Source organism: Alosa alosa, chromosome 24 (assembly GCF_017589495.1).
Source record: "Alosa alosa isolate M-15738 ecotype Scorff River chromosome 24, AALO_Geno_1.1, whole genome shotgun sequence".
Classification (NCBI taxonomy): Eukaryota; Metazoa; Chordata; class Actinopteri; order Clupeiformes; family Clupeidae; genus Alosa; species Alosa alosa.
Window position 1 is genome coordinate 15,784,288 of NC_063212.1, and position 9,646 is coordinate 15,793,933.

The 9,646-nt window shown below is 37.8% G+C and overlaps 1 long non-coding RNA gene across 1 annotated transcript; it reads right to left on the reverse strand.

The window, feature by feature from the left end:
- Nucleotides 1-5,515: 5,515 nt before the first annotated feature.
- Nucleotides 5,516-7,395, reverse strand: LOC125289258. Its single transcript, XR_007192604.1, has 4 exons — nt 7,317-7,395; nt 6,201-6,388; nt 6,014-6,106; nt 5,516-5,529 (listed from the first exon to the last, which is right to left on the reverse strand). It is a non-coding gene; the product is annotated as an uncharacterized LOC125289258 (long non-coding RNA).
- Nucleotides 7,396-9,646: the final 2,251 nt, after the last annotated feature.

A 9,646-nucleotide genomic window follows, 5' to 3' on the forward strand; every position in this document is an offset into this window, starting at 1 on the left:
AAACATATACATTACCAGTAAAAAGTTTGACTGAAATTTCCATTCCACTCTATTATAGACAGAATACCAGCCGATATCATTTGTATTGTTTTTTTTTTTTTTTAAATCAGGACAGCAGTTTTCAGATTACATTATGTGCTTACATAATTGCAAAAGGGTTCTCGTCTTTTGTAGAAAGAAATGGCTGATCTTTAATGCAATATTTACATTGCCCATTATCAGCAACCATTCATCCAATGTTGCAATGGCACATTCTGTTTACTAATCTGATATCGTTTTAAAAGGCTAACTGAGAAAACATTGGAGAACCCTTTTGCAATTATGTAAGCACACAATGTCATCTTAAAACTGCTGCCCTGAGTAAAAAAAAAAACAATGCAAAATGATCACAGCTGGTACACTGTAAAAAATGGCTGTGAAATCTAGTTATTTACTGTGGATTTCACAGTACCATTACTGTATATGATTTTTACAGTAGACTGTTGTAAAATTTACAGTAAACCCGTGTCCACATGACAAAATCACAGTAGTGTTACCGTAGAAATCACAGTAGTCAAAGCATTACTGTAAAAAAAATCTCAAGATAGCCACTGTAGTACTGTAAATACTAAAGTAAACTACTGTATTTTCCTTCTTTATCTTATCTTACACTCTTAAAAACATATTGGTTAAAAATAACTTTAGCCCCAAACATAGCAACATGTAGGCTTACCCTTTCTGGAACATTTATGTAGGCCTACCTTTTATACACGGGTTTCCCGTTTACCAACAAAACTAGATGCGCACGCAGCCTTGAGGCAGAAGTCGCTTGGTGGCCGTCCACAACGTTATAAACTTAACCTAAATAGTCGGCTGCTGTAAGCTACAATCGGATTTTTTTGTATACCCCTGTTGTCTCAATGATAATAACATCTCATTTCAGACTATATTTCAAAGTTTGACGTTCACTTGGATTATTAATATAACATCGTATTTTGTCATTTTTGGCGAAGACATGCATTCTGTTAGGGATATTGAACATATTTAACATATCGTGATTTCGAATTGGTGCAGTTTTCAGCACAAAAACTCATTTTATTCTTTTGCATTGCTCTATGCTGTATATGGTGCTTTCTGCCTCTTGGTTGCGCACGCATGTGTCACTCAAATGTTGTTGGGGGAGGGGATTTTGGAGCAACCGTTACTTTTTTCAACTTCAGTCCTCACTCACTCACCAAGTGATGCAGCAACTTTCAACAGAGGAGCTTCTGGAGTGTGAGAGAAAACACGTTTGTAGGATGGAATAATCTTTGTGGAAGAGGAGGCACAGCTATTCAGAGGTAAGGTTTAGTTTAAATGTAAGGAAATTCGGGTGGTAAATACTGTTAACTGAGCCAAATTATTAGCTAAAAGGTCAACGTTAGCTGTTAGGCTAGGTTAGCTTAACCCTTAAAGGTGTAGGTTTTTGAACATTCTAAGTTCCGCAACAATTGAAGGTTCTAAAATTCTATGTTGAATTCAATGAACCCAGATATTCTTTAGAACGTTCATTTCCCAACATTCCCGTCACACCGGTGTGACGGTACTCCTTTAAGGGTTAAGCTACCCACAAATTCTGATACTTCTGTACTCTTTAACATGCCTCCTCTACATACTTGCTGCACACTGCCCCCACATACACAGCACATTGTCTTCTGGATCTTCTCCAACACACATCCTCTACATACTTACAGCACACTGCCCCCACCTACCCACACACACACACACACACACACACACACACAGTCACTCCTCCACTCCCCTCCCGCCCACACACACATCTTCACTGTCATCACTCACATACATTACATACAGTACTCTGCTTGCAATAGTAAGTCCCTGCCCCCCCCCTCTACATACACAGCACATTATTTCATCAGGAAGCTTCTCCAACACACATCCCCAACATACTTACAGCACACTGCCCCCAATACACAGCACAGTCTCATGAGTGATGCAGCAACATTCAACAGATTCCCAATACACAGCACATTGTCTCATGAGGAAGCTTCTCCAACACACATATTGCACACTGCCCTCTCCCCACATACACAGCACACTATCCCATCTCCCCTGTCATCCCCCCAACACACACACCAAGACCCCTGGCAGTTGGGTTAGCCCCTTGAGCCGTGGATCTGCCCAAGGTTTCTTCCTTGGTAAGGGAGTTTTTCCTTGCCCCTGTTGCTCTTGGGTGCTCCTTGTTGGTGCCCCCCACCCAATCCAAATCCTCCCCCACCTTTTTTATGCAGCCCTTGCCACTTAATCTACTAAACCCCTCTTCTACTGCAATTTTTACCCTGCATAATGGACCTGATCCGGCGTCCAAACGCACATCGGTCCAAAATTGGTCTGGATCCGTTTGACGGATCTGGTACCAATAAGGGCTAAGACTGGCCCAGTTCCGTATGGTAGTCTGTGTTACTGACGTGTTCCAGATCTGTTTATCATATGCAATACGGGTCCGCTTATTGTGTGTGGTACGGACCCGTTTATCAGACATCAGCCAGCTTTATTTGACATGTGAAATGTAATTGGTAATTAGGGCTAATTATCCTGAAAAATCTGTTTGCTACACATTTGCTAACAGGTTCGTTATAGGTTCACCCAGGCTAAAGTTCGTAACGTTTTCCCAACAGCTCAACTGATAAACATAAGCTAGGCTACAAACACAAGGGGGGTAAAAAAACTTTACATATAAGTGTCTTATTATTTTTTTTATTCAACAACCTGCCTGTAGAAGTGCCATCCCAGACAAAGTTTAAGTCGTGTTAATTCCACTGTTCCCATCGATATTCAGGCTGTCTTCCTCAGTCATCTCCATGGTCAATCTGAAACAACACAAAATAAACATTAGCCATTTATTCCTTTTTGCAAATAGCCTAAGTTACAATTACACTCGTTTTTTTTTATCATCAGTGATCCTGTTAGCGTTATCACTGTTTTTCCAAAATAGTTATTGTGATGGCTGTTTTGTTTAAGTTAAGCTAGTTGTTGTTGCTGGAAAATAATAGTAAAGTTATCAATCGCTTCGGTTGCTTGTTGTTGTCTCTGAATAAACCAACAGAGATAAAAAAGCAGATACCTTGAAAAGTTGGGCTGTCCTAGTCAACCCCAGGCTGGCAAATCATGTCAAAAGATTGATAGTGAGCAAACCAAAGATCCTTGATTAACATTACTGCTTGGACTTCTGCATGCGTGGCAAGAATATGGGGTTGTTTCATAGCACTGTTAGATCTGACACAAAACAACAATTGACTACTTTTACCACTGCTAGGTAATAATAAAAATAATGAAACGAACATATGATCAATATTGAGCCAACTATATCTTCTTTTCCAGCCTTACTGTAGAAATGAAGTGGCCATGGGAACATAGTGCACCCCCATGGTTTCTAAATTTGTGCCATTCCAAAATACCTTTCTTTAGCAGCCAGTTGACAATGAAGTAAGGAAAGGACAGTCAATTTAGCAGAATCAGCACCTTAATTAATATCATTACCACCTGGGTCTGCTGTGAAAAACGGTCCTTCGCTCATATCCGTATCACAGGTTTGGGCCAAATCAGTGTTTTGTATTTTAAACGCATCTCCTGACTTCCAGTTGAGTTGCGGAAATTGGACCTGGGACAAATCTGTAAACCGGTGATAAAACAGCATTGCTAGCAGAGCTGAAACCTGTATCAGGAGTAGACCTGGCCCACAGTCAGATACCGTATGTCCGCTACAGGCGGATCTAAAGGCTTTTATGCGGATCCGGCCCAAAGGAAATTGCTATCTGGGAAATAAGTGTAAAGAGACATATCATGGAGTTTATTTTTTCGTTTTGGCAAGTAGCCGTATAATAAGCGGGATAATGTATAGAACGCCCGGTCATCATGGGAAAATAAGTCCCTTCAGGGCTTAAACAAACCCCCCTCCGCTGGCGTGTCGGGGTCGGTTCGCCTCTGTCGGACTTATTTTCCCATAATGACCAGCTGTTCTATACATTATCCCTTACATATTACTGTCTCTGAATTGTAAGGCATTACACTACTATTGTATTACTTTTAAGTTACTTTTACCAAAATATCTAGAAATATGGATTTGGAATTCTAAATGCAGTTTATTATGCTCAATGCAGCTCATTGCACTTCTAATGGAGGGTGATGTGGTACACTGATAAAAATATTGAGCCTGATCTACTTAAAAAAGGTAAGGCAACTTTTTGCATCAGATTAATATGTAGTTAAAGCAAGGCTGGCCTTTGTATAGGCTACTTAATTTCTTGTGTGTAAGAAATGAGTTTTGTAAGTAAAGTCAATATTAATTTATCAAGTAAATTCAACTTAATCTTTCAAGTAAAGTCAACTTAGTTTTGTAAATGACTGAACCTTATTTTATAAGTAAATTCTACTTAATTAAACTAAGTTGACTTTACTTGCAAAGTTAAGTAGACTTTACTTCCAAAACTCATGTCTTACATTCAAGAAATTAAGTAGCCTATACAAAGACTAGCCTTGCATTATATACATAATCATCTGATGCAAAAAAGTTGCCTTTACCTTTTTTTAAGTAGATCAGGCACAATATTTTGGATCATGTTTGGTCTACTTAAAAACTTAAGTATGTGTCATCTATGTGTTGAAAAGACAATCCTCTTATCACATGTCAAGATATGCTGCCGTGGAGCCAAGTGTAGACCATACTGATAAAAAGACAGGAGCTGCAACAATTAGTTGATTGATCAATTAGTTGCTAACAACTAAATAATTTGTCAGTAATTAGAATTTTCTTTGAGTCATTTTTTTTTTAAGAAGAAGAATCCCAGATTCTCTGATGTGAATGTTTTAAATTGAGAACTGGTGATCAGGACAAAACAAGACATTTTAGGTTGCAGCTTGGGCTTTGGGAAAGAGTGATCGATTTTTCACCATTTCCTTACATTGTATGGACGAATCCACAAATCAATTTATCAAGACTATCGACAGATTAATTAATTGGTTGCAGCCCAACACTGGAAACTTAGCAACCCACATGAGTCAAACAATCTCAGATATAATTATGCATCTTAACCCAAAACAAGACTTGGAAGTCATTTAGCTCAAATAAATAAATGTATTTGACAAAAGCCAAAAAAAAACAAATCAAAATACATTCTATTACAAACAAATCAAAATACATTCTACTGTATACACCATCTGTATAGATTTTTAAGCTTGCAAACAGACCTTGAGATCATGGACTTTGGAGGACAGTTTTTTGGTTTGCATCCTCTAGCTCTAGGAAGATCTTCTGAAAGACCTCAAACGTGTATTTCAGTTTATTAGGGGTACCTCAGTTCCAAGGCATAGATAAGGCCCATCAGATAGGTGCAAGCATGTGCCACATCTGGGATACCAAAAAAAGGTCCCTCGATGGCTATTCCAGCTTGCTTGGGGAGACCATCCCTGGCTTTGCTGACAAGAAAGATGCCGAGGGCAAATGTAGTAATAGCTTCTTGGATGGTCGCAGCATAAATCGTCATTAATAACCTGTGAAATACAATAACACCTTTTATTGTATAGTAATGTGAAGGATGCATAACTCTTTGTTCCCCTCTCCAAACAGATGATCAGATTGTTATGTGGTGCTTTTTTGAGTAGTATTGTAGCTTAACAAGGGTGTCTACAGGTATCACAGAGTTCAATCAAATGCCATTTAAGGCCCTTTTAATTCAATTTGTTGGAGTAATTAAGCAATGCAGCTTTATACAGTATAAAGAGTATCATATATTTGGTTCTGTTAACTACATAATTATACAAATGGTTATACATCAGTGTTATCAACAAACCCTAGGATATTCGTGTACATGTCACTAGATATCTGTGAGGATTTCCCATGTTTCACTACAGCATTTTTAATAATTAAATACTAAAATATTATCAGTACCACAATGGAAAAAAGTCCTGAACTTTGTGTTTTTTTTTATTCTTGATTATACTTTGTGTCCTTCATGCATAGTAATATCTTCTTTACCTGGTAGTCCTTCGTTAACTCTCCAGTGTATTCACCAAGGTAGAGTGTGAGTCCTCTGATCACAACTTCTCTTCGCGACTCAATTGTGTCGTCCTACAAAAATATGGAATGAGATTACTAATTAATACGAGAAATATGAGATTAATATAAAATATGAGATTACAGACATCAGAAAGCTACTACATACAACTAATTACTACCACACTGTTGTAAATACATGCCTCATTTAACATGTCAAGGGTCTCATCAAGTTTCTTCCCAACGGCTCCACCCTTCCTCCTGTACAGGCAACAGCTTGGGTGTGTGTTGCTCCAACTTGCCCAGGAATGTGGACTGCAATAGCTTCAGTGTGATCCTGCAGAATTCCTTCTCGATCTGAGAGACGTAGACAAGACATGGAGATGTAGAAACATAATGAGACAGACACACATGGGCAAGAGAAACAGAACAAAGACATGGACAAATTAATCCAAAGACCACACTGAATAAATCATTCTGCTGGTTGCAGAACTGGTTACAGAAAGACCTTGCCTCTCGACTTAAGTCTTACATGTACATGTTTGGCCTTTCCTTATCTTACTCAACTTCGAGAAAGTTCTAAAACATGTGATAGTTTTGACATGATATACTCGGTGTATATTAAATGTTACCTATTCCCAGGTATGATTACGTGTAGGCTACCTTGGATTTATTTTAAATGATGTAAAAACGGCAAACTTTCGTTACGTTAAAAGGATATTGATGACAAAGGCTGCACTTTTAAGATTGACCATGGTTTAGTTTTCGGTTCAAATGGCTTTTTGAATGGGTTCGCCACGGGCAGTTGGTTGTAGTGTTACGGTCCCTTAATCACTCAAGTTTATCACTGTTGGCTGTGCCCATTCGTAGCGAGCCCATTTAAGATAGTGTAGAAATCCAGACGCACCCTAGCGGCAGCAAATGTAGTTCTAATTTGGCTAATTCAAGAAGTCGTTTGACCAGAAAACTAAACCATCGTCAATCTTAAGTGCAGCCTTTGTCAATATCCTTTTAACCTAACGTTTGCCTCGAGTATTTACACAAATGCATTTTGGCGAGGGTTTTGCTTTAACGTCACACACGACTAGTAGTGCTAGGCTAAGTCCACTAGTTGAGTAAGGCCACTTGCTAACGTTAACATTCATTTTCAAATTAAACAAAAAAGACTCGACTAGTTCTACTGTTCTAGAGTCTTTTAGTTTAACTTGAAGATGGAAGCTAATCTAACCATAGACAGTAAAATAAATATAACCAGGTATCGATACTTGGCAAACTTTATTCTTACCTTAACGTTCAGTGGACTCAATCATAAACCCAGCTTCTGGAAATGCGGTGGTCTTCTGCTCTTTTCAACAGATGCGTGCCAGTTGGCGGGAGTACGAAACAGCATAAATGAAACAAGCTTTTTGTTTGTTGAGTGTTTGTACTTGAGAAGATCGACTGGGATAACTTAATAATGTATGTAAATGAAAAAACACACAATTTTATTGTAATTTGAACAAATGCAGATTGATTTCAAACAATAAATTTTCATGTAAAGATACAAACTGAAATTTTTATTGTTAATTTCACAGATTTCATTTATGTTATATCTACACATGCTCAGAAACACTTTTTTCAGTGTACAACATAATGACTGAGCTAGGCTTAAGGCTAACAACAGTAGAATGCAATAGGTGCAGTGATGGCTCATGATGCAATACAAGGAACAATCATAGCCAGAATTTTGTTAAAAGAAGACAAAAGGTCAAAGTCTGGTCAATTGTGATAGAAATGCTGTAACTTCAGGCTTAGGCCTACTCATTAAAATGAACAGAGCCCACTGCCTGTATATTGTAACCCAAAACTTATACAGTATTATACCTAAGTATGTCATCATATGGCCAACTATAAAGATGTAATCTGCCTGTTCCCAGGGATGGGTAGTATTTCTGAAACATGTAATATGTGTTTCAAATGCAAAATAGTATTTTGTCATTTGTATTTTATTGGGTTGAAGGAAAGGGCTCTGTATTTTGTATCAAAATACTTTATTGGTGTGTATTTTTGTATTTTAAAAATACTGCAAAATACTATATGTGAAAAACACAAAAAAAGTAGATACTACACACAGGTGTAATGAATAATTGGTAATTAGGAATGAAAATGCACTGTTCTGTTATCCGAAGTCTTCTTCTTCTTCTTCTTCTTCTTCTTCTTCTTCTTATTCTTCCCACCAAATTTCTGCATCTAATTCAGCTTTAACCGTTTAGCATTAGAAACTTCGTTCAAACTTTGTAACGTATAGGTCTTGAAAAGGACGTGGGGAATGTATTTTTCACTTTTGTAAACTTTATACTTTTTGAGATATTAATAAAAAACAAGCGTATTTTTCCCCATAGACTAAACATGGGCTGATGACATCACAATGGGCTAATTAAATTGATTTGCACCTGTATCAACTTCCAGCTGCTCACTACTAGGACCCATCAAAGGGCCAGTTAAACTGATTGCACCTGTATCAACTGCTTTCTGCTTAACTAGGCCAACTCTCTCTGTGTCTCTCCATTCTACAAGGATATAAGGCACATTCACTGGTGCCTTAATGCAGAGTGCCTGAAGCCCAGGGGCCTCGACCAATGAATTTTTTTTTCAAGAAATTTTTACATTTCTATCCCTTCATTCTCTTTAATTCAAGTTCACAGCACAAAGCTGATAAAGCATAAATGCACTAGAAGAGCATTTATGCTTTATCAAGAATCAAAAAGATTAGCGTGGCAACCGCTCTAGATGTGTCATTAAATTAATTGTGCTATTTTGCGAGGTATAGAGATCTTTCGGTTTCACACACAAAGTGCACTTAACAGTTCTTCATATCCTAGTTGTCTCTGACAAATTGAAAATAATGAGCGTATAGGCTTATGTCCATCGAGTCAGTTGCAGCCAGCCACAGTCATCTTCAACCAGTAACATGGAGCTACGTTCTGCTATTTGCGCAGATTTTTTCTCCTCTGTTCTCGCAGTGTTGTTTACGAATATGTATCAATACATAATACCACTTAATTTCAGGTTAAAATGCATTGTAATGCGCGTTACTGAAGTTTGTACCGAGTAAAATATTACCCAATTTTTTTTTTGTAATGCCTTACATTGCCACGTTACAGCAAAAAGCAATATATTACAGTAATTACATTACTTTTGTAACTCGTTACTCCCAACACTGACCACTAAGAGGAATAGTAATGGGGAAAGTAAACAGCCTTGTCTAACTCCTGTTGTGATGTGAAATGCCTGTCAGCTGGTCTTCATGTATGATTCTACATCGCTCATTGCTCTTACAGTTACTCATTAACATGTACATATTGCCCCACCCCCCACCCCCTAACTCCTATACTTATGTTCATAGATTTTTAGTCAGGATTAATCCTGACTCCAACAAGTGCACTGCCAAGGAGCAGATGAGCAAGACGACTGAGAGTGGTGAAGCAGAAGACGTCATACATGAACCCCCATGTAATCTCCTTCATCAGGGACCTCACTGAGTTCTATTTGCTAACTGACTAGATGCAGGTGAGGTTCTGATAATAGCTTTAATAATAATAATAATAATAATAATAATAATAATAATAATAATAA